The 26,572-nt window shown below is 34.5% G+C and overlaps 1 long non-coding RNA gene across 1 annotated transcript; it reads left to right on the top strand.

Moving 5' to 3' along the window:
- On the top strand, positions 1-26,572 carry LOC139679105 (uncharacterized). The gene is made up of 4 exons (XR_011699140.1): positions 1-75; positions 3,939-3,989; positions 14,776-14,886; positions 26,182-26,572. It is a non-coding gene; the product is annotated as an uncharacterized lncRNA (long non-coding RNA).

The following is a 26,572-nucleotide window of genomic DNA, read 5'->3' as shown; positions in this document are numbered from 1 at the left end:
CGGCAAGGCTGAGGGAAGCAGGAGAAGCCTGGAGGGTCTGCTCTGTTTCTGTTGGTTTTGCTATCCCGGGACATGGTGAGATTATTTCATGCTTGTTCTCCTTTCCCGAGGTCTTTAATTGTATTTATCTGTTTCATTTGTTTGATTTTAGTTTTGTTTTTTTCCCTATTTCTGGTTGACCAGTCCTCTTTTTTTCCCTTTTCCCTTTTCCCCCTGGGGTGGAGGTCCACATAGTGTGTACAAATTGCATATGTACTTGCAAATGTTAGAAAATATAATTTCTTTTTAATTCAATTCAGTTTCTTTTAAGTCCTTTTCTTTTCAGTTTTTTTTTCTCCTTGCCGGGAAGACTCTGGGGGGAGGGAGGAGGCAGTCCAGGGTTGGTAAAAAACTAGGCCAGCCTGAGACAGATGTGATGTTTTGTCTTGAGTTTTCATTAAAGGGCACATTAAGATTTGACTTCCTGACCTAACACGTAGCTCAATGTTCCAGTGTAGATATGGCTTAGGAAAATCCTACAAGGACACCAAAGATACATACTATTCTTCCTGTGCCCAGTACTAAAACCAAAATGTAATCAGGTTTTCTTGATTGTTAGCAATATTTTTTCCCTTTTTTTATTAAACAAAAAAATCTAGTAAAATGAAAACTGGTCAGAACAAGCAAGCATTTGTCTTACAAGCTACAAAGTCAAGAGTCTTCTCAACTTGAGCACAATTATATGCATCTTGAGTTTCCCAGGAGAGGGCTAGGAATGAAAGCTATGTCTAGCAAGGCACACTTTCTTGAAAAGAAATTCAAAATCAACCCATGGATCTTGGAGAGGAAAGTGAATAATTTTATTTATACTCTTTATGACAGTTTTGTTTTGGAGCAGCTGGATAGTACTCAGGTAAGGACCACAAATATTCCTATGAGAAATGGCTTTGAGAACTGGTATTGTTCATCTTGAGAAGAGAAGCCTCAGGGAGGGATCACATAACATTATATCTCTATATATACACAGATATATATATTCTTGAAGGGACAGGACTTTTTTCAATGGTGCTTAGTGGCAGTACAAGAGGTGGACAATGGGGACAAGCTGAAATGCAAGAGTTTCTGCCCAAATGTCACAATTTTATTTTATTGTGAGTGTGACTAAGCACTGGAACAGGTTGACCAGGAAGGTTTTCGAATCTCCATCCTTGGAGACCTTCAAAATCTGTAAGGCCATGACCTGGGCAACAAGCTCTGGGTGGCTTTACTTGAGCAGGGTCTTGGACCAAGTGGTCTCCAGATGTCACTTCCAACCTCGACCATTCTGTGATCTTCTACCAGAGATGGAGTTTAGCTCATCTCACCTTAACTACGTGAAAATAACACCCAAAACCTGTGGTCTGAATTCAGTGAATAAGCAACAAAAAAACCCACCAAAAATCATTCACTCCTAATATCTTAGATAACAATCTTGGTTTGAATTCCATCACATATTCCTTATGTATGCCTGCCTAAGTTCACATATCTGTCTTTATCTTTGAAATCCAAATTCTGCATATCAGTTTAGAAATGTACTGTACCTTCTTGTCTCTTCAATATCATTTATTGTGACACTTTTCCAGCCATATGAACTAGCACAGGTAGTTACATCTTTTTGTTATATATGCTATAAATATTTCTCCAGTTTTATAAATTAAAAATTACAAAGTAAATAAATACTTATAATTTTTCTTATAGATTCTAATTTATAAATATCATAACTGTTCTCTCATATGAATTAATGCAACTGTGTCAAATTTAATTGGAGATTTTCAGTTAGTACTTAGAGATAAACATTTATTTCATTTTGTGTGCAACACTAAGCACCATGTTTTCACAGGAATAGACTTCAGGCTCTTCTCACTCTTCTAGATGAATAATTACATTGTGATTTCAAAAGCAGTTGAGATCTCAAATTAAGGAGTAAGATTTTGTAGGATACAGCTTTACATTAGGAAGAATTTTATTCTGGTTTATGATTCTAGTTGTTCAGCAGAGATTGTATAACAACTTTTGGGTAAGTAAAATACAAGTAAGTGTTAAGGTTTATGATTCTACTATTAGGGACTTTTGGCTTACTGCTAAGGTTTTAAATTTGCCAGAAAAATAAAGGTTTTTAAAATTTTTCAACTATATGTGACTATATACATACATACAAATGCCTATATATATAAAATATATATTTATTAATGCAATAAAATTGCAGAAAGCAGCTGAAAGAAAAAAAAGAGAGAAAAAAGTATTTTTATGTAAACTCATGGACAAAGAAAGAAAAGTAGACATTATATTCAGTGAGCAAAAAAAAAAAGACAGAAGAAACATTTGCATTCTGTTATCATTATATCCTCCCTACAGCAGACCACCTTTTAAGTATGTACTGCACTAGGAGCTGAGTTTCCTTTCTTATCCTTACAATGTTTTTATGTTTCTATCAGTAATTTTCGCATGTTCCCCCTCCCTAAATCAAAAATAATTGATTTCTTATGAAATAGTGTGATTGAAAAATTTATTTTTATTCCAAATAAGAAGCTTGAAATATCCCCCACTAAAATCCTTTTAGAAATCTCACAGTTTATTTTCCTTTGTAGACAAATACTTTTGAACACACCAGTTCTGAAGTACCAGGATACTGCAGAAATGTGAAGAATGGACAAAAAAACTGCTCTATACTTATGCTTTCTAGTTTTATCTAATATGTGACTGTTTGGTTGTGTGTTGTTAAAACATATGAGAAACAGGAATTCTTTGGGGATACAGGCTGAGGGACAAATAGCAATCACTGTGAGGCCTTAGTCAGCTGCAAGTTTTGCAATGAACCATTTCTTTCAGGACAGTGATTCCTATCTCTGTGTGGACAGAGGTACTTCAAATGGAGTATGTATTTATTTGACGAGCCGTTGACCAAGGGAAAAATGACCCAACACACACTCTGCACTGGATGAAACAAAGGCACAAATGAAGAAGTTTATTGAGGGACAACATGAGTATTTATAGGGTTCTGAGGGAACGTTCTGGAGCTTGGACAGGATTGGGTAAGGATAATGTTGCCCTGGATCCCCCAGGAGACCCCCCAGTGGGTGCCTGATGCTCCCGCATGGAAGTGGCAGCAGCAACAGCAGCTCAAGGCAGGGACGATACCCAGGTGGGGCTTCCCTGGCCTGGGAAATGGCCCGTGCACCTCAGCGACATGGCAACTAACTAGGAACAAAGCTATAAGGGGCATAAAGGTGAGGGGTGACAGCCAAGCAGTGGGACAATTGTACAATAAAACTTTCCAAACCAAGAACCATACAGTAAAACACATAACTTTTAAACTTCAACAACAAAAGTCTCTCATATATGTAGCTGGTCTGGCCTGGGTTGCTCCTCAGCATTGCCGACCTCGTAGGTCCATTTTCTTAAATGCTCTTTCCAGTCCTCATATGTTAAGCTTTCTCCCACATTTCCTTACACATAATCTCAAACTTTCAGCACTTCTCAGTAGTTCTGCATCAGCTTTACAGTTTAGGGATTCAACCTCATTCTCCCATATGTTAATCATAAAAATTGTACCAAGATTTACAGGATGCGATTTATGGCATTAGGGTCAGAAAGAGTTACTCAGCCTTATAGGAAGTAGCCTAGAACTCCTGGTTCTCCAAGTACAAAGACAATTTCTTGTAGATATATTTCTGGGTTTAATAATGATCTTGATGTATTTGAAGAAATATTGTATTCTAACAGATTTTACCAATGAAAACTGCCTTGGATGGAAAAACTCTACAGATTTCCTAATTAGCAGATTAATGTATCTGATAGCTATGACTACATCAGTTTCTGAAAATCTTTTACACAAGTTCCCTCCAAGGATGTCAGTATCAAACATATGTGACTATATTTCTTTCAGCATATGGCTTTTCATACTCTTTTTGTTTCCCTAGACACTTGGGAATGAAAGAATACACAAGTCTTCCTGCATGGACAATCTTCAGGTAACATCTCACTTCAAGACGTGAAAGACAGAAGGAAAATCAGTTTGTAATACTAGCAGTTTACTGGCAGGTCTAGAAAACCTTCATGCATTTGGCATTACATGTTGTCCACATCAATTATTCTTAGTGTAAATTATCCTCATTTTGAAGGGGAAAATAAAAAGGAAAAAGAGGAAGATATGCAGATTAGAAGCAAAATGCTTCCAGGGAATCTTCAGATGTTGATCTGATACATATTGGATTTGCTGTAATTTAAGGCACGATCTCTAGGTGTTAGCTTGCATTTTTAGCTCTAGATGGATTTTGATTAAATATTGTAAGAAATCAATTAACTTTTACATAACTGACTCATCTAGCTGATTGTAATTTAAAATGTGTACTTAGGACATGAGCTAAGACAAAAATAAATTAACATGATTATTTCACTTCCACTGGAGTCATCTGTGGGTCAAGGTCCCAGAGCCTGGTATTAAAATAATTTTGTAGGTGATCGAAATAATAAATGGGTCTATTCAAATCACTACCATTAGTTATAATTTGCCACCAGCCCTTGATAACATTTTTTCTCCACTTTTGGAAATGCAGTGATGTCATTCATTGCTTCCCAACCTGGACAAGATCTCCTGATGTGAAAATGTCAAACCTCCTCATAAAATTTTTGAAAGGTGCTGCCTCTCCTTGGCTCTTCAGCACAGGAAGAGAACAGATATCACCAAGTAACTTGGTACCTGGCTAGCAGTAGCAGTCCTGTCCTTTCCAAAATCATTCACTAGTAAATCCAGAGAAGTGGAAGTACTTGACAGCATGGAGTCTGTAAATTTTCAGGATGTCTCATAGAGTACTGTGAAGCAGAGTGGGGAATACAGCTGTTATGGTTTAACCCTGGTAGACAGCTGATCCCCACACAACTCATTGTCCCACAGTGGGATGAGGGAGAGAATTGTAAAAGTAAAAGCAAGAAATTTCATAATTTGAGATAGTAGAAAATTTTATAACAATAACAAAAGGCAAAAGCTGTAAGTGCAAGTAAAACAAAACCAGAAATTAATTCACCATTTCCCAAGGGCAGTCAGCCATCTCCAGGGAAGCTGGGCTCTGTCACAAGTAATCATTACTTGAGAAGATGAACACTGTAACTGAAAATGTCCCCCTCTTTCTTCTTCTTCCCCCAGCTTTTATTGCTGGTCATATCATAAGCTATGGCAAATTGCTTTGATTATTTGGGGCCAGCTGTTCCATTTGTATCCCCTCCAAAATTCTTGTGCACTCCCAGCTATGCACTGACTGTAAGAAGCAGAAAAGACCTTGACTCTGTGTAAGCACTGCTCAGCAATAGTTAAAACATCACTGTTATCAAAACTGCTTTGGTCACAAATCCACAACATAGCCCCATACTAGCTACTATGAAGAAAATCAACTCTATCCCATTGTAAATGAGCACAATAGATTATGGTGTAAGGAAACATAAAATGCTAGACTGGAAACTGATCTTATGAGTGGGGTGCAGGTGAAAGGGAATTCAAGATGATGTTCAAGTCTGAGAGATTTCATCTCTAACAGGGATAATGGATGGCTACAGCCATTGAATACAAGTCTGGTTTTGGGTAGTATATAAAGTGTGTCATTTGAAGGGTCATATTTATATCATATATTTGATATTATTTTTGATAGGTATCCATTAAGGAAAGCAATAGCTTTATAGTATCTAGTACTATTAATGATGAAAGATCCTTGAAACATCAAATATTTGTTTTACTAAAGAGATGAAATAGATTATTGTCCTCGTTTCAGCTGGGATAGAATTAATTTTCTTCACAGTAATTGGGAAAGTTATGTGTTTTGGATTAAGGATGACAATAATGAAAACACACTGATGATTAGCAGTTGCTAGGCAAGGCTCCCTTAAATCATTGCTACTTCAGCCTCTCATACTGTCCTGGCTAGTGAGTAGGCTGGAAGGAAAAGATGTGCACAAGAAGTTGGAAGGGGACACACACAGGACAAATGACCCAAACTGGCCAAAGGGATATTCCATACCATATACATCATGCTCAGTATATAAACTGAGGGCAAGGCCGGCCAGATGATGTTGTTCAGGAAGTGGCTGGGCATCAGTCAGCAGGTGATGAGCAATTGAATTGTACATAACTGTTAGGGAAATTTCCCTCTCTGACCATACAGAAGTTGTTACGGCAGTCACACCTGCACCACTTGAGCTGGGACCGAAGTCCTTTTGTAGTGGATGTCTTCAGTGAGTCTACACGTGCCTCACCTTAACTCCCTACACACACTGCTCTCACACAGTCAGACCAGCTTTCCTTATCAGCTTGACCCCAAGTTTCCCATAGAAGAGTCTCGGAGGTCTGGGTTCTTAAAATAATTTAATCATGATGCAACAACAGAGTAACAGATAGAGCTGCTGCCTTTGAGGAGGAACCCTAAACAAAGGAATCCCCAGGCTTTTATACCGTTATAGTCTAAGCCCATGAAAGTCTGGAGTCTTCCTCTGGAGTCATCAGCTCCTGCTGTGTCTCTGACTGTCCAGTCACCTGGCTGATGCCACAAGTCTCTGTGCCCTTTGTTTATGCCCACTGCAAAAAGTGTCAGTGCCACCTCCTGGCCTCTTGTCTCATGCTCCGGACAAACAAAGATCAATCTGCAGCTCACGCTGCAACTGCACACTGAGCTACTTGCACTAAGCAATGCATTCCTCAACAATCAGCCAAATTTTATATTCTAATTCTATTATTATTACTATGGTTTTTTTTCCTTTCCTACTAAACTGACTTTATCTCAAATTACAAATTTTACTTTTGATGCAATTCTCTCTCCCAGCCCATTAGGGGAGGGAAGTGAGCAAATATCTGTGTGGTGTTTAGGTGCCTTCTGGGTTAAACCACAACCACAGGTTGATTTTTAGTTTTATCTCTAGATACTATAGGCCCATGTATTATTCAGAAGGAATTTAACACTATTATGGTTAAGGAAGACAATGCTCAACTTCATTTGACAATGCATTGCCTACTTGTGGCATTGTCAGAAAACAACCATGACTGCAATGTATCAAGCTCCTATTAAAAAACAAAAACAACAACAACAAAAAAACCTTCTTGCATTTCTTGATAGAGCACAATTTATTTTGTTGTTTCTCAGTAGATGCAACATAATTTCATCTTCACAGAATCATAGAATCATTTAAGTTGGAAGAGACCATTAAGTTCATCTAGTCCAACTACTAACCACTGCCAAGTCCACCCATAAATCATGCCCCTAAACATCACAGCTACAAGTCTTTTAAGGACAGTGACACTACCCCTTTCCTGGGCAGCCTGGTCAATGCTTGACTACCCATTTAGTGAAGAATTTTTTTCTTAATATCCAAACTGAACCTCTCCTGGTGCAACTTTAGGCTATGTTCTCTTGTCCTGCCACTTGTTACCTGGGTGAAAAGACCAGTCCACACCTTCCTACAAACTCCTTCCAGGTAATTATAGAGAGGAATAAGGCTTCCCCTGTCTCCTTTTCTCCAGGCTAAACAATCTCTTTTGGCAGACAGGCTTTACATTCTGTCCAACAATGGATTTAAAAAACATGTTTTTTTTCCTCTCTTTTGAGATTTTGACCACTTAGAATAATTAAATTCTTTAATACATTGGATTTAACTTTTAAAATCTATACTTTTTCAGCCTAACATTCCTTAAATCTAATGTCATGATTACAACTTCCAAGTTTTTTAATTGGATTGTTAGAAGGTGCTAATTTTAGACAGTTATTTCAGAGTTGCTTTCACGTGGAAATCTGAGTTCTCCCTTGTGACTTGTGCCAACCTTAGCTAACTATGTTGCAATGATATTTTAACAAAGAGAGAGACTTTTAATTGAGCACCTGTTCCCCAAATGTGTCTGATTTTCACAAAATGGTATAATATTTTGACTGGTTTTGGAGATGCACTTGAGTCAGGCATTTGGGTAAGAGCATCTGTAGAAAATATAGATTGAGCAATCTGCATTTTTTATGACACGAATTCTTCCTTGTAACATTGAATTTCTCGTAGTTCATGTTATTTAGACAAGTCAATTCAGAACCTAATTAGTCAGCTACCCTCTCTATGCAGTAATCTATCCCAATCAGGTTTCCAGTATATTTTAGTGTCTCAAAAAATCTCCAAAACCAAACCCAAAAACTGGCCCAAGACAGGAGTTTTCTTTGAGATACAGAAATTGATACAATTTGGGGGGGTTTAAAACAGACTGGTAGACGATGAAATGCACTGGACTTATGAATCTTTTAATTTACTTATTTATTTTCTACCTCAGAATATAACATATTGTCATTGTTTTCCCATTGCCTGCCTGTAAATGATAACAACAAGCTGACTGAAAGATCATCAAAAAGTGGTGATGTATAGATGTAATTAAATCATTTTATGTCTACGATTTTTTAGGCTTCTTAGATATGACTTCTCTAGTTTATACATGTCTGACTTTCATACTGGAAGACTAAAAGTTGCTTTTCATGGTATAATAGCACTGCTGTCCTTTTGATCTAACCACATAAACCAGATAAAGTTCTCAAAAATAAGCAATAGCTTTATTAGACCAATTTGATTTAGAAAATAGAGGAATTTTCAAGAAGATAATTTTTTTTTAATGCATGAAAGAGAAAAACATACTTTTAAAGCTAAATAAATGTGCAGCCAGTAATCTTTTATATTTAGCTTGGTTATTTGACTTTGTAAGTGTTGTGGTTTTACCCCAGCAGACAACTAAGTACAGCACAGCTGCTTGCTCACTTCCCCACCTCCACTGGTGGGATGTGGAGGAGAATCAGAAAATAGTAAAAACCCGTGTTTTGAAATAAAAACCACTTAATAAATAAAAATATAAAAATAATTAAATCATCACTAATAATAATCATAAAAATGAAAGAGGGAGAGAGAGGAATAAAACCCAAAACCATCAAGTGATATGCAATGCAACAGCTCACCACCCGCAGATCAACACCCAGCAAGTCCCTGAGCATTGGCTGGTGACTCCCAGACAGCACACCCCAGCTTACATACTGGACATGATGTTCTGTGGGATGCAATATCTCTTTTGTCAGTGTGAGTCAGCTGTCTTGATTGTGCTCCTTCCTGTCTTCTTGTGCACCTGCTCATGGGCAGAACATGACAAACTCAAAAGTCCTTGACTTATGGTAAGCACTACTTAGCAACAGCTAAAATGTTATTGTGTTGTCAGCACTATTCTCATACAAAATCCAAAACACAGCACTGCACCAGCTACCAAGAATAAAACTAACTCTATCCCAGCCAAAACCAGGACAGAAAGTAAAGATATTGGAGAAAAAGGTATGGAACAGAGAAGGGGTTACACATTATAAAGATAAATTCCTTAGAGATGTTAGGTGTAAAAAATGAAATAATTCCTTTCAGAGGGGTCAATAACTAAAATGGATAATGATGTAGTTTTTTGGGGGAGGTCTTTTTCCTTGTTTGATTTTTGTTGTTGTTTGTGAGGTGTTCTCTTTGGGTTTTTGTTTGGTTGTGGGATATGGTTTTGTTTTGTTTTGTTGTTTTAATTTGATACTGTATAATTGCCTAGAAATTTGAGATCTACCATGAATATGTACAAAAAAATATAACTACATTTTCATGTGTCCAATAAGTGTGTTATTATGTATGCATTTTCTGGAGGAAAGAATGTATTATCAATACTAAAAATCAGACAGACAAAAACAAACTAGTGTTCATGTTCTGGAAGCAAAAGCCAAACAAAACCAGAATTAGAATAATTTATCATTAATGAGAAAGTTTTTGGCATAACCATTATATAAATAACTTGTCTGAGAGATGTCACTGGTTTTATAGATTAAAATGTTTGCTGTGTAAATGTGGAAATGGAGTGATATAAATAATCTCAAACTTTAGGTTTCTTACAAACTTTGAATAAATTTTACTTCTGAGTTTGTGCATTCTCCAAGGGAAATGCTTTAATTAAAATACTGCAAACCTCCAAACTCCATGAATTTTAAAGGCATAACCTATTGCTTTAATATCTTACCCATTCATAGACATGAAGAATGTGCAATACTCATGTGGAGAATATAAACAGGTGCAAATAGATTTCAAATATAACAATTCAGTGATAGGCATCTATTTAACTGCAGGTGACATGCAGTAGGAGATAATGTGTTATATTAACATCTTTTGATGTTAATGATTTATCACTGTTTTGTGCATGTTTTAAGAAACAAGACATTTCTGTGTGTGTAATTCCTAAGAAACTGTTTGGACAAAACTCCAGGAACTGACTTCAACAAAGTTTAATGAGTAGTAAAAGCAGAACCCCTGATGTAAGTCCTTTGTAATTAAGACTCCTTTAATAAAATACATCTGCTTCTTCATTTAAAATTATATTCCTCTTGCAATATAACTAATATCAGAATGTCAAAACTATTTAGTGAAATATTTTGACATCGTATAGACTATAACTTTCAAGGAAGGATTTTATCCTTGTTAAACTTTATTTCAACAAAAAATCAACTAAATATATATATAAGTAGGTATGTATAAACAGATTATTTAATCATAATAAAGAAGAAAGAAAGAATTTTGAGAGAACAATTTATGCTAATATTACAGATACAGTCTCTCTCTCTTATTTTTTTTTTTTTTTTAATACTGGTCTCTTCAAGTGATACTAAACACAGGATAGACCTGAAGAATTTTATGTCAGCATATGAGTAATTTTCCATTACATTAGATGAACCTCTCAGACCAAAGACTCTCTTTAAAATGTGTGCATTTATCCAAAGAAAATTTAACACTGAGTCCTAATCCACTCTCCTAAATCTGACCTTTCACATTGACTTGTAAGATACTTATTATACTGCAAAGAAGATTGAATCACTTTTGTATCAACATGTTGGGTTATATGATACAGCCACAGAGGAGCTCAGAGAGACAGTGCCAGGAAGGGGAGACCAAGTAATATTCTGTCAAGGTACTCTCAGCTCCATCAGCATGGGAGTCCCAGGTGACTTTGCCTGTCAGAGAACCTCTATGCCTCTAAGGGTGAGAGCACAGTAGGGTTTACCTGCTGGGATCAATAAGTCAGAGAGGGGAGCAGCACGAGGCTTTCGGTGCCGCTGGTGCTCATATGAGTGCTCTGAGGGTCTGCCTATTATCTCTGTGGTTGCAATGTGATGTTATACATGTGCTCTGTGTGCTTGTGCCTGTATCTGTCTTCCTGCTGATTGGACCTGAGAACTTGGGGCTGTGGCAGCCTCATTTTTGTGCATGATATATTTTCCTCTAGCAATATCTATATTTTCCTCTAAAAATATCTGACTAATAATTGCATTAGACATGCTCTAACTTTCAGGTGATCCCTTACCTGTGATGTAATATTGCAAAAATTTCCCTTAAAATATTTTCAGTACCTCTGAGCAAACAACAGAAAGTAATCATAAATTTAAGGTTGTTTGCCAATAATTAAAAATACTTAATAAGCTACTGAGAAGAAAATAAGTTCTAGACAGAGCCACATACATTACAGTTTGATATGAAGAACTTTTATATTATTTCTACTCACTAGTTTTGGTTCATCCTGGTCTTGTACTTGACGACTTTTTCTTTGAGCTTCTGGTTCAAATGAACTTCTCACTTCAAAGCAAAATTCAATCAATCCAGCAATGTTGCTTAAGCTTTCATGTCCACACCAAGTGAAATTGCAAGGAGCTATATGATACAATTCCATATTAGACCCATTTTTTTTCTTGAAAGGTTTCTGTGAATTAGGAAGTCTGATGAAGAGTTTCAAGGGTGCAGAAAAATCACTGGCCTTAGAAAATTAGCCAAGTTATATTTTTTCTAACTAACAACACCAAGTGCTGAAGCATGATTAATATCTAAAGTACTGGAAAAAAACTCCAAAAAACAACAAAACAACACCAAAGCCAATAGAAGAGAAGCTTAGCACAGCAAATCAGTCAATGGGTGAAATTAACTTTTCATAGGATCTGTTTGCTACCCATTGTACAAGCACTTCTGTGGGTTTTTTCCAGCCACTCTTGAAACTGATATTACCTCCTGCTACCAGACTAAGTCCAATTTGGAGGCAAAATCTGATTTCTCACCTTTCTTAACATTTCATGATCCCACAACTACATATTTTCCCAACATTTTTAAGTGCAAAATTGCTTTTTTGGCCCATATAAAATTATTTCAATAAAATGTTTTTCATTGCCTTTTTTATAAGAATTCTTTCTGAGTGTGCAGAGCTCAATTATTTGCATGTAATGACAGTAAATATTGTAAATAATGTTTGTTACATGCCATGTTTAGATTTCTATAAGGTTTGTTGTGAGGATTTTTGTTTATTTTTTTGCCTTTTTTAATCCTGCGTGACGTTCACTTCCATAGAAATCCTGAAATATCTTTATCTTAACTCTAATTTTCTTTATGAAAATATGAAGATTTATTGAATGAATGGCTTCTGAAAATTCATACCAACAGGGCTTGCAAAGCATCAGACATAAAGGCTTTGAATGTTTTCTTACAACAACTTCACAGCATGACTTACTATGTCTCTGACAGACTTACTATGTCTCAATTCACTCTTATGTATTTCTTAAGAGCTGACATACATCCTTGAACAGGTTCCTGACAGTAGTTTCTTAATAATAATATATTGTAAATAATACAGTAGAGACCAAATTAATTTTCACCTGTGATCTCAAAGCCAATTAAGCCATTAATTAACTTACTGAAATGCTATTGATGTTCTTAGAATTTCAGCATAGGAATATGAAATTTCAGGCTTAAAGTGGGAAAAAAATATGCTGGTCTGAAATCAAAACATTATAAACTGACAGAAGTGTCATAAAAGTTAAATATTTTATTCTAATTAACACCCTGGAATAATTATTAAGATGCTTCATAGCCTTTCATTAAGAATCTACCATATAGCATCTCACACCTCTTTGAAAATTTTGCGGAAATCTACTGAGAAAACAGTTTTTTCCAGAAAAAAAAAAAAGTGAACTCAATACTTGATGTAACATCTATATCAAAAACTCTACATATATCAATACTTTATCCTCACTTATCTGAATGAATTTATCAAGTATGGTCTAAAGTCTCAAGTGTCTCATGTTGCTGCTTTTTGTATTTCCTTGATCTGCAGCCTGAAATATCATCCACAATTCCTTCTCTTTTAGCTATAGTATAGCCTCATCTGCTTCTTGCACTAGTTGCTTAGAGAAATATTTTTAACTTTTCCATTGTTGGGACCAAAGTAGTTGTTAGTACAGAAAAGTAGTAACTTCAAATGTTAATACTGAGGATTTCCAAATACTCCTTGAGTTTATATCTGAAAACTCATTAAAGGAAAGCAAATCAGATTAAAGACTTTCTAGCTTCTGGTAAATGCCATTTTCATTAAAATAAATAAGGCTTAATGTGACAAAGTGGTTCTAGTCAGTGTTAGTACTGTTACTAGGAGTTTTCTCCTTTTGCCTTTGTTAGGAAGGGAATAGTTATGAATCAAAAGGATCATGTCTTAAAAAAAATCAAGAACTTATCATTTTTACCCTGTTTTTGTCCTTCATTTAGATACAGTTTAAAAAATATGATTTTATTGTTCTTTATTGTAGTTGCTTCATTATTAGATTTACTTCACTTGAAAAAAGGAAAACCAACAATTCTCCCTTCCAATCTTATTAGAGTAAAACAAAAAAGCTTAATGAAATTCACAAATTCTCTGTCTATCTCCTGATACAGTGTTTCTATACTTAATGAATTAAAAAGGCTAATGTAGTTAGGAGGCTAGAATAATTTCTTCAGTGAATGGCACAAAGTATGTATATGACATTCTCTCTGCAATGTATGCCATAATAATGTTATTTGAGCCCAAACTGTTAAGGTCCCTGATAAAGATAAGTCTTTTAAACAGAGAAGAGGTAAAACATTCTTTTCATGTGAAAACAGAAGTGTTCCCCCCAAATAATTCTGAATTACTGTTTTCCTTTCTGCTCTGGTTTCTAAGGGTTAATTGTTATTCTGAGTATTTCTCCATCTGAAAAAGAAAAAATGTGGAAAAAAACGAAAGGGAAAAAATGCATTGACTAGATGGTCTACTCTGGGATTAACATTCTTAATTTTAGAAGAGGATCGTCAACATCTTTCCTTTTCTTTTATGAGTATAATGACTAGAAAACTACTCATAATCTTATGTGGGTCCTGTTTTGGATGACTGCATTTTATTTTTCTAGAACATTGACATTTACTTTCCTTCATTTAGGACTTCATATTATTGTTGGGTTCATGTTGTTAATTCCAGAATGTAGATTTCAAATTTTCAAAAGTCCAACTTGGAAGTTTGGTTAACATTTTTTACACAAAAATGGTTCTTAAAAACATTAATATACAATTGACTTCAAATGGTTTACAAATTGGATAAATGTCTACAGATATAGCCATTTCTGGTTTTGAATCTAAGGGATTTTCCATTAACAAGAAAGAGTTATGCAACTGGTACAGCTGAACTTTTAACTTTGTCTTTGTATCCCTTTTTTCCTGATAAATTTATTTCACTATTTACAGAAAGGGTTCTTGAGGTATTTGATTCTGACAGCTCAATTTGCCAACTAAAATAATGGCTTTGTAGATTATATTTTTTAGCAGTCTATTGTGTAATTTATATATCTACAGAGAGGAGCTGTCATAAGTTACTTCTTAATTGCTTATTGCTAAATTTATTCTTACTTCTTCATTTTGTTACAGCCCACATGTCTACATTAAATGCTGCCTGGAATCTCTTCTGTCTTGGTCCTTATATTTCTTTGATCTACAGGTCTACACACTTATGTCACTCTGAATAAAAAAAAAATCAAGGTAAGTGTTCTCCACTGGTTTGGGCCTTTGGCCTAGTGAATGGAATTGATCTTTTTTTGGTTTTCTTTTTTTCTAGCAATTAAACTGACTTTTTCTTTTTTTTTTTTCATTTGTACTTATGCTTTTCTCTCATATCTTTACCATTAATCCCTCCTTTTATTACTTTTCTTTCATTTTCATAGCACCCTTTTTAATACTAGTTAGTAATATTCTAAACTCACTGAAAAAAAGGATTTTTTCCCCTTTTTTTAGATTGTATTTTGCAATGAGAGCAGTTATTCAAAGCTGAAGTGCAAAAGAGTGGTGTCATTTCATAAACAAAATAAGCACTAAACTGAGAGTCAAATCTATGAAGTGGAGGAGAGGTATGTAACTTTTTTTTCAGAACAATGAGAGTAAAATTACTTTCTGACTATTTTGAAAATACTTTTACTTAATTGGAAAGTAATCCATTATTTAATTTCTGTATAAAATGAAAAGAAAGATTAGAAAAGGTCAAACCTCACTTTATTATATCTTGACTGATATCCCTGATCTGTAGAAAATCATGCAATATTATACATTTTCTGTAAAATTTACCATTTTCAATACTATTTTTTAGCTATTGAAGGAAAAAAAATAATGTCATTTAGAATTTTAATATATAAAATTATCCTTCCATATTTTTGTTTTTTAAACAGTTTTGATACTTGTAATGTATTGGCTGTAATATCTATCACAGTCTGGAAAGTGGATACAATTCTGAAACCAAGCTGTATTCACTTCTACCTATATACAGGCCTTTCAAAAACCAGAGCAAAAATTTGAATCTAAATATTTTAATATTCTTAATATTTTGATTTCCACCACAGAAATATTTAAATATTTTTATATTCAATTCTCTAGATAAGATTATCTGCTTTTTTAAAATGATAAAATGTCACAGGTTATTTTATGCTTCTTTTGGTATTGCTGTTTATTTCTATTTTTTATAGAGTTTTTGTTTCTTATAAATTCAGCACAACAGAGGCAAATAAAATTTTCCTTTAGTATTTTATATCATGCAGGATGCCTTAATCACTGTTTGGGGAAAAAGGCATTTCTACTGATAATTTTCAGTACTCCAAAATACTTTTCTGTTTAATATATTATGCCATATTGGCTCAATCAATTTCACAAAATAGTGATGGGAGATGTCAAGTAGGGCAATATATGACACAAACAAGAAATTATAACATCACTGTTTCTGTTTGATTTTCTAAATACCAATAAAGTAAGTTAGTCAATTTTTTCTTGGGCTAATAAAACATCAGAAAGAAGAAAAATGTGAAAATTATGAATTCTTTTCAAGATAGATCTTTTGTTCTTTTGATTGAAATTCCAGAAAATGTTAGTCACACCCAAAAGCTTCTAAGACATCAATCAGACTAGATTAGTGAGACAAATTTCAGAATTCATTGAATTAAATATGGGTATATTAAGCAAGGTAGCATCTGTAATCACAGTTATTCAAGTTTGCCACCTGCCTAGTGATTAGCTTCCTATGAGCCTCATCATAGTAATGTTTTAATAAGGGGTTTGGATGAAAGTGAAGTAGTGGCTTCACGGTTTTTTTATGTGAATTCTTTTCCTACTGATACGTATAGCATGGAAGAAAATGAAATGTATACAACAACATTAAGGACTTTTTCCCATCACAGCTGCCCTATGTGCTATTTCGCTGTTGTGAAGCTACTTCAGATCTCCCAGTTAAAGGTGTCAGCTTCCATAAAGAAACTAAAGTAATGTTTCAGTGGATATGTAGACACCTAAATTGGGAGAATTGCTTTACCTTTTTGGTGTCTGTAAGTAATGTCTATGAAGAAAATTTATTTTTTCAAACCAAAACTAAAATTTTTCAGTGTTGGTGAATTTGCTGAAATGAAATTAGCTCAGTATCTTTATGAACCCCTTGTCTCTTAGTAACTTCAGATAAAAATCAGCTCCCATGAAAAGTTTCTCAAAATCCATATATCTCCATTCATCATAATCAGATTCTAATGTTGAGGTCTCTGCACTTCACCACAGAAGACACTCTACAACACAAGCAGCACATTCTGACAAGACTCACATTCTTAATAGGTGAAATGTCCTTCTTCCTCTAAATCTCCATAGCCTCTGAGAACCATAATATAGCCCATACTGTACTCCTGCCAACCCTGTAATAATTCACTTGTCATAATACATAAAGGATACAAGCAACAAAAGCAGATTAGTGTTTCATCTTGCATTTTTAACTCCAAAATTATGCTTAAGAAAAAACTCATTGAGACATAAGGCACTTTTCTTTGTAAACTATTTGTTGTTTATTATTATAGTGGATAAATGGGCCAAGCAGAAACATTTGATCTATATAGGGCAATCTTTCATGTGGGCCAGAAGACCGTTTCCACTGCTTAAAAGAATGAATGAAGACATCTTGAGATAATTCCTCATAATATTCCATTTTAAGATGCATCTCCAAATTACATGGTAATACATTTTCAGTTTTAGTTTTGTTTTGGGGGTTTTTGGTGTTTTGGTTTTTTGTTGCTTTGGTTTTTTTAAAGTTCTTATAATCTAACTGCCTTCAAGTAGTTAACCTGTAATTTAAGAAATTGTTTTGGTTGCTGTTTTCAGCTATTTTAATGTTCAAACCACTAAAATAATGCCTACACTGACAAAATAATATTTAGATCTATTTCTGGAGTTCTTACAGATTATTTAAAATCAGTAAATATCTGGATCCTTTCATCTTGCATTTTTATATGTCCTTCTATGTGCATAAAGATACTGAATATCATTATTTTTGCAAATATCTTGCACATTTATTTTGACACTTTAGGAAGTCACTTAAGTTTTGCAACATTTTGAACTTCAGGAAGAATCCAAGGTTTGCTTATGGGCTGAGCAGTGTAGCTAATATTATTCATGTGTTTACAATTATCTCTACCCATGAAACTTTTGCTTAGATACAGCATTTTTGTAGTAGGATTTTATTCTTGTTCATCTATTGTTCTTCATTTCAGTATAGTTTTCCACATTCTGGAAGAAAAAGTACATAAATCAAACAGGACATGAGAGTAAAACTATGCATACAGTAGCTTTTCTGTAGCCATACAAAACAGTTACATGTTACTATTGCATAGCACAATGCAACTGACAACCAATATAAGCTGAAATTTTTTTAAGGAATGTAACATTAATTTTGAAGCCTGATTACACTAGGGTTTTCCATGTATTTTCTTAAAATAAATTTGCATTTTATGTTTAATTTGAGTGGCTGTCATTATGTTCATTACCGTGATTTTGTCTTGCAATAAAAACAGTTATAGCAAACAATTTTTACACTCCAATAACTATTTTCATATTTTTATATTGCCTTTATATGCCTTTATGTTTGGGGAAGTCTGAATATTTCATGTCTCCATTGAAGTTAGGAAAATATAATGTGCTGAGCAAACAAACAACTCTTGAGTCACTCATAGTATCATCTTAGTAAAGAAGCTTCCATGCACTTAGCAAAGACTGACTTTTTTTCTGAAACTGTCAGCATTCTTGAGGTACTGCATTAATCTATCTGACTTTAGTTACAATTTCTTTTCAAATAAAATACAGAGTGGGAAAAGACATCAAAGTAACAAGTGAATGTCATTTGGTTTTTTTTTTTCTTTTCTCCCTGATGGAGGCTTTCTTACTCATTTTTGTTTTGCTTAATATGGTCATTTTCAGTAAGACAGAGACTAAATGATGTGAGTAATATGTTCCATCTGGCTCATACTTCACTGGGCACTATTATAATAGTACTGTGGCTAATAGAGTGAAAGTGTGTACTTGAAACAGGAAACAGTGAACACATGAAAAATACTAAAAAAAGATTTCCTCTTTTCCTGGAGTCTTTCTCTGACACAAATTGCATATTACTTGTAATCTCAGTGGGCTTAAAGATACAAAAGACATTTTCTTAGGAATGCAGTAAAACTGTTGCCAAAGATGTAATGTTGCCCACCAACTCCACCTGAGTGGGCTCCCTGGAAAGAAATGTTTAAGAGTAGGAAATATATCTTGGTCCACTGCACAACAATGAGATCAAAGGATTTTGTGTTCTCATGCCTACAAAGGATATGCTGCAACCTTTGATAAGAACCAGGTTTTGTAGGGCATCTCACAATGTAACATGCCTTATATTTCAAGATCTAGTTGAAGATAACAATGACGTGGCTTAAAGCAGTTTATTTCCCAAAAATGCATTTGAAATTGCTTTTGAAAGAAAGTTATTACAATGACTGTTTGGACAGTATTTAAGAATAAAAAAAAAAAAAACAAAACACAACAACAACAACAAAAAAAAACAAGCCCCACAAACCCCCCAAACACTTTCAGAAAATGTATGCAATTACAAGAGTTGTGACATACTCAGAACTGTTTAAAGTGAAAAGAGGTGCCTGTTTATGGAGACATTAAGTGACGGAACAGTATTTGTTTTCATAAGGTAGAAACTTAAACTGGGACTTATCAGATCACATGTAATTGTGCTGTTGCTTTAAATTACTAGAGAGAAATAAGCACTTCTATAATTTATGCCACTTTATCTAAAAATTCTTGCCAGAATTCTCCTTCTTCCTAGAATGACAATTTCCACTGACTGTGGAGGAAATATTCTTTTCACATCTACATTATTAGTCACTGAAGCAAGAAGGAAACAAATCACACAGCAAACATATGCCTTCTAGCATGGATATCTATTAAACAGACAGTAATGTGTGCACATATATTAAAATATATTTAATATATGGCATATGTACAGGAAATAATATAATATTAAAATATAATTATGTAATGTAATATGTGTATAACATGACATTTAATTCTTGAAAAGACACCTAGATTCCAAATCAATATTCTTAAAAGTAGAAACCACAAAATTAGAGGCAAAATTTTCCTGTTCAATTCAAAAAGTATCCCCTTGAAAGAGAATTCTTTTGTGAGTTTTCCTCTCCAGCAACTTCAGAAACCAATGGCTGAACCATTTAATTTTATCTAGAGATTGTGCTGGAAAAAAAAATTTAGAAGCAGCGAGTCTGAAATAGTTTGAAAAAAAAAAATCCCATGTTTTTTCACAAAAATACACATTTTCTAGTAATTGGAACTTCAGTGCTCCTATCTGACAGTTCAGCATTTAGTTTACCAAACCTCCCCTGAACTAAATTGCTTGTCAATAAGAAGAAATATTTTTTCTTTTTTTGGTGTATTTTTAATTTTCTTAGAATAAGAGTCTTTCAGAACTATCAAGTTTGAGTGGACACACAGACCTTAATGGAAGAGTATTTTTTCACATAAAAGTAGTCTTTGTGCACAGGGAAAATAAATGTGCTTCCCTGAGGCTGAATTGTAGGTTTAGAAGCATTTTGTTTTTATTGGAAAAAAAAAAGTGAAGTGCTCCCTGACAAAATCAGATATATTCACACTTGCACATTTTCAGGTACCCTTTGTACTACAAAACACAATTTCCTTGTTGAGCTTCTCTGAGATATGACATAAATCATACTGAAATTAAATATTGGATTGATGACAGTATGTTGTTTCCTTCAGCAGCAACAAATTCTATGACCTACACACAAAGTACAATGAAATATGCTGAAATGCAGAAATAAATGTGCTGTTATATTGTCCATTAGATAAAATATGCAGATTTAGAGTTTGTACTGCTAATTAGCAAGCATAACTGGGGAAAAATATAAAAAAAAATCAAATAATGCATCTTATTCTGTTATCCTTTCAGGTTGTTAAGTAAATGTAAAAGAAAAACAAATCTGAATTATTGTCTTACATCAGAACTAAAAATTCCACAGACTCGGAAGGATATTTGGATTTTCTCATTGTCTTGAGAAACAAAAACAGTGCATCACTATTGACTTCAACAGTCTTCTGTAGCAGTTCTCATTTCGACATGAGTAATTTTGACACTTTGTGTTTACTGTATGATTCTGTGGTGTCAGTGTGGGTTTCTTGCAGCCTCGTTGATGCTGTGTGCTGAAGGAAATCTGCAATGACATGGTGCTTCTCCTGGTACTGGATTATTAGTCCATTAACCTAGGAGAAGTGTGTGCTCTCTGCTAACCCCGACCATGTGGTCCCTGAGAGCCCCCGAGAAAGGACACACAGGACCACTGGCCAGGACAGGAACAAAGAGAAAGTTTATTCAGGGGTACAGTTTATATGGACTTTGGAGGGATACAAACTCACCAATAAGGGACAAGGGGGGAGTCTGGCTTTGGGCCAATAGGAGTAAGGGGATTTACATTCAATGGGAAAGGGTTTCAGGTAACATGAGGTCACAATCTTCCCCCAGTCCCCTGGCCTGGCAGGGTATTCTGGGAAGAAGAAGCAACGACAATGCAGTTTTTACATTTAGTACATTCAAACCACATTAAAAACATCAGTTGTTAAAGCATTCTCAGTAGCTGGTGGAATTTCTTCATCAGCCCATTTTTGACATGACATCCTCTATGCCATATATTGAGAATGCATTGCCATACTGTGGGATCTTCTATTCTTTCACATCTCACATGTTTCATTAATTCAAAACTGTTATCTCTCTGTCACCTTCAGGTATAAGATTACAAAATCAGAAAAAAACCCAAAACCAGGTTATGGATACATACAAACATTCATACTGTATGTGCTCATAAACAGATTTATTTTAAGAATAATTTCTGAAGGCTACTTTGATGATAGTTTCATGTTATTACTTTATTTTCTAATGTTTCCTTAAAAATTGATTCATTATATAAGGAATTACAAGAACAAAAGGATTAGATTAGAGGTAAGAATAATCTGACAACTAAGCAATTTGACATAATTTGCCTTTTGATTCATGACTAATCAAGACTACTGGCCTGCAAGAGAGAAAGAAAATTTGCATGAGTTGGTTTTAAATTATGTTCATTATGTTCAAGCTCATCCTCCAAGGAACATCTGAGGATGTTCCTGAAGTCATATATAGTTCTGTATAGAAATAGGTACTACCAGATGGAGATCCAATCAGTCCCAAGGGGAGTATTCATTAGTTCCAGAACTCTTAAAATTACTTGTTTCAAGACTGGGTAAGCAGCCTTCTGTTTAAAGAAAATCAGTGTTTGCCCAAATACAGATAATATATATCATTCTCTGAAATATTATAATGGTAAGCAGAGATAATAATACTAAAAATAAATCTTCAGCAAGATTCCATTATAAGATTGAATTCTGAATACTTATTTTGTTTCCCAGGACTTCACAGCTTGCTTAACTCTGAAGAAAATGATGTTCTAAGTACACAGACAAAGATAAAACCTTATCAGACTGTTGTCATTCAAGTGTCTATTTGAATAGTTAAACAAAAACTTTGTTATCAATATACAAGAAAAAGAAGTTGATTTATAATCTGCTGGTTTAAAATTATATCCATTAACTTCATAGAACACAACACAGATCTTGAACACTTTTAGGGATTGGAGAAATTTAGTAACCCTGAAGTTTAAGGGATGCTAATTTAAAAAAGAAATCTTGAAATTCGCATAGAACAGGTAATTTCACTTCTGGAAATTTCTTAGTTTTCTTGAACTAACATATCCTTGTTATTGCTTTTATAGTTTGCTGATGCATGTAAAATTGAAGAAAGTCATAACTGCACTTTGTTTAAAACTAGATGTAAATTATCAGAAGATTATTTTTATACTCATAAAATTAATATATTTTTTAAAATATAAACTTTTAATGTTGGAAATATTGGTTTACCTGAAGATTAAAAAGTCCTATTTAATGTTCACATGGTTAACAAACTGATGATAAACTGACAGTAGTTGCAGTAGCTGTACAAAGAAAATAAAGAAAATGGGCTGGAATATTAGTAGTGAGGTACTGCTAACCTAATGCCCAGTGTCGTTAATTATAGCACTGTATAACAGTAAATACCGAGTTGTTACTTCCAACAGGCTTTGCTAACTTGACAAATGAGATTCCAAACCCTGTCTGGACTTGCTTTTGCCTGTCTAGAGATGAGTTTTAACTTGTAACAGCAATTGTCTAATCACTACTGAATATTACCTACTTTTTTTTCTTTTATTGTTTCATACCCGTATGTGGTATAATGCTTATCACTGTACGATTTTGGTAATTAACAGATTTAACACACTTTATACTACTTGAGACACTTGAATAAAATGCAATATGACAGAGTACTGGAATAGGATGACAACGAAGACATTGAAAATGCAGGCACAGGATAATACTGGAGAATCTAGACCTAAACACCACGCATTAATGTTAATTACTTCTCATCAAATAAATGTAGTCTTTGGATATGGGTAAAACAAATTTTTGAGATAACAAAAAGCACAAAGATACACATCCATAAAGCACATGCTATACAGACCATTTGGATACATCATGGACTTGCAAACCAATAAGAAGAAAACAAGATGTTAGACATTAGCAGATACATTAAAATGACCTGAGATAGATCCTACTGTGAAGAAAAAACTGTTGGAATGTGCTGATTTAAAGGTAAACCAATAGTAGAAATGAACTCAACTCAAAAGAGATTGTAAGTCAGAGTTACAATTTAATAAAAAATATTGCAATAAATCTAATGATACAAAGAGAAATTGGTTTAACCCACAAAACCCAGATGGTTAACCCAGGACCCTGGGGCACAAACAGAACACAGTTTAATATCCATTAGCACCTATGCTGAGCCGCACATAATCCCCAAGTCTAAAGTAAAAGGAAAGGAAAACCTGTTGGCGCAGATGATGGTTGCAGTCTGGTTGAGAGTGGTGGTTGCAGTCCTGTCAAGGTTCAGGTCCTTTTCTGGATCCCACGAGTGGTGACAGAAGTCCCTAGATCCCAAGATTATATACCCTCTGGTTCAGGTGGGAATGCCCAGCCCTCTCCTCCCAGGGTGGGACGTTCCACAATGGGTGATTTACTCTGTTAATCATGGGATATTTTCGGACTCCTTGATGGCCCATTAGCAGACATGACTCCTCAGACTGGATGCAAAGGTGCTGATGCCTTCCTGGAGGGGAGTTATCACACCTGAGTCATTGGTGTGAAGACCTTGTCTCTCAGGGTTCTCTAACACCCAGCATTTCAGATGTGACCTGGGCAGCTGCTGCAAATGATTCATTGTTAACTGTTAGAAATGGCAGAGAGGGTATAGAGTACACAGTTTTGGCTACACCCACACAGTAATAAGCCGGTCCCAGCTGCTCTAACTAAGACACAGAACCAACTACTACTCCCAGCGAAGGACTTCAGTTGCTGATGGCTCCCCAAACAGATCCTTCTCAGACAGAAACATCAACTGTAGGACCTACCATGGGCAAAGTAGGACAGTGAGGATGAAAGCAGAGAAAGGAACTAATACTAGGAATTATTATTTATATATACATTTATTAAGTATAAATATATGTATTTATAAACATAGATTTTTAAAACACGCACATATCTATTTTGGCAACATATAATTTGAACTATGTTAGTGTCATTTTGATGTTACTAATAACTTGTTGATTAGACTTGGATAAGACTAAAATGAGGCAGTTAGGTCTTGAAGCAACCTGTTCTGTAACTCCAGTGAAATAAATCGGTTGCATATCCCCGGAATAAAAATTCTATCATTGACAAGGTGAAAAAAAAATAATCATTTAGTTTTTAGGTACAGGTCTAATGGATGAGAAGTGTATGAAACCCCTGGTGTTTCCATGTAGAAATGTCTGGAACAAGACACAAGGGAAAAAAAAACAACAAAAAAGCACCTGAAGCTCCCATTCTGCCCATAACACCAATATATGGAACGTACTGACATGAATTTTGCTTCGTGAATGTACTTCTTTATGAATCACGCAAGATTTTTTTTAAATTGTCAACAATAAAGAATTACATTAAAAACTGATTGTCCCATGCTAAGTCCTTCACTGAGTTATTGCATGGAAACTAAATAATAATTTGATATTATTATTTGTCTCATTGGCTCTGAAAAAAAAAATAGATTCTGAGGAGACAAATCTAGAGAACAAGACACCACTCTACTTCTAGTCTGAAACAAAAATGAACCATTGCATAATGTATGATTTCCGCCTCGGGGTATTTCTTGTGTGTAATGACCTCTTTTATTTACAATAACTTAACTTTAAGGGCTAATAAATCAGAGCATATAAATCAAATAATGCTCAAAAGAGTGCTCATAACGGCAACCATAAAAGTAGATTGCTATAGAGTAAGAGACAACAACGAAGAAAACATAAATACTCAATACACTTCAGTGAATCCAGGTCATGTAAAAGGTTAAGCAAAAGCAGAGTACCCCTGAGAACAAATCCTAATATAAACTTTGTGTATTGGTGCCTGTTATGTTTTTTCCTGGTTATATAATAATAAAAATTATTATTCAGGCTCACTTTTTCATATTGATATTGGACGATACTCTTGTGACCAACATAAAATTAAGCAGTATTTCATTTGAAGTGAAAAAAAAAATGAAACAAAGGATCCTTATGCCATACAGTCTGTTTTGTTTCACAAGTCAAATATGGTTTGTTTAGTTTAATTTCCCTTTGGAATTTCATTTGAAGAAGAGGGAATATTTACTTTAATCCTAAGGGCAAAATATGCATATGCTTCAGAAAGGATGTTTCAATATGGTGAGTTCTTAGTGTTAACGAAAAGAAATTTTGCTTTCCAGATACTTAATGCCAATGTGGAAACTCTATCAGGACTATGTTATTTGTGAAATAATGAAGAAAAAACCTCCAAATGTCATGAAAATAAGATATCCTGACAATTTTTAATATAACTAAATAGTTGATTTGCCTCACCAAGGTAAAAGGGGTTTTTTTAGATCTTATAAATGGATATGGTGGGTATAACAAGCATACTCTCTGAATGCTCTCTCACATGCAAATAATGGTCCAAACAAGTGAAAAATACACTGAAGTACTGATGATAAAAAATATCAAGTGCAAAACCCAGAGTCAGGAAAAATCACAATATAGAACATTGTAGCAGTACTCAGGAGTTAAAGAAAAACTTATTGTTTCTACTTTCCTCTGCAGCATGCTGTGAGTAACAAGAAAAAAAAACATTTCTTTTTCCTAATAAATATGGAAAATTCTATTTTAGGAGTTACTCCTAATACTAGGAGTAATATAGTAGTACTTAGAATTTGGACATATTTAAACTTTGAGCTTAAGTGAACCTCTGATAGAGTGTGTCAATCCATTCATAACTGGCATTACAATGTTTCTTTACCAGCTCTGATATTTAGGTAATCCATCTACTTTCGGAGCAGAGCTACTTCCAAGAATGGATACACTTCGTCAACTGTGAATAGAGCCATGGTAGAACAGCTATAAGAGAGAGCTATCCAGTAGAAAATAGATCACTGAAAAAAAGAAAAGGGCAAGCAACCAAGGTAAAGGACTACGGTTCATTTTTACAGTATTCATCACAGTTTTTCAGTTTACAGTACTATCTCAACTGTCCTCTACATAATGACTGCTACTGAGTGGTGGAAGGACAAGAGAGGGACATTTTCTGTCTCTAGTGCTTATGGAAGACAGGGACGAAAAGGTGGATTTTACTACTCTTTTTTGTTTGTTTGTTTTTTCTATTTCAGTACCTAGCTGATACAGTGATTCTCAAA

This window comes from Pithys albifrons, chromosome 1 (assembly GCF_047495875.1).
Source record: "Pithys albifrons albifrons isolate INPA30051 chromosome 1, PitAlb_v1, whole genome shotgun sequence".
Taxonomy (NCBI): Eukaryota; Metazoa; Chordata; class Aves; order Passeriformes; family Thamnophilidae; genus Pithys; species Pithys albifrons.
This window is presented reverse-complemented; position numbering and strand designations above follow the sequence as displayed.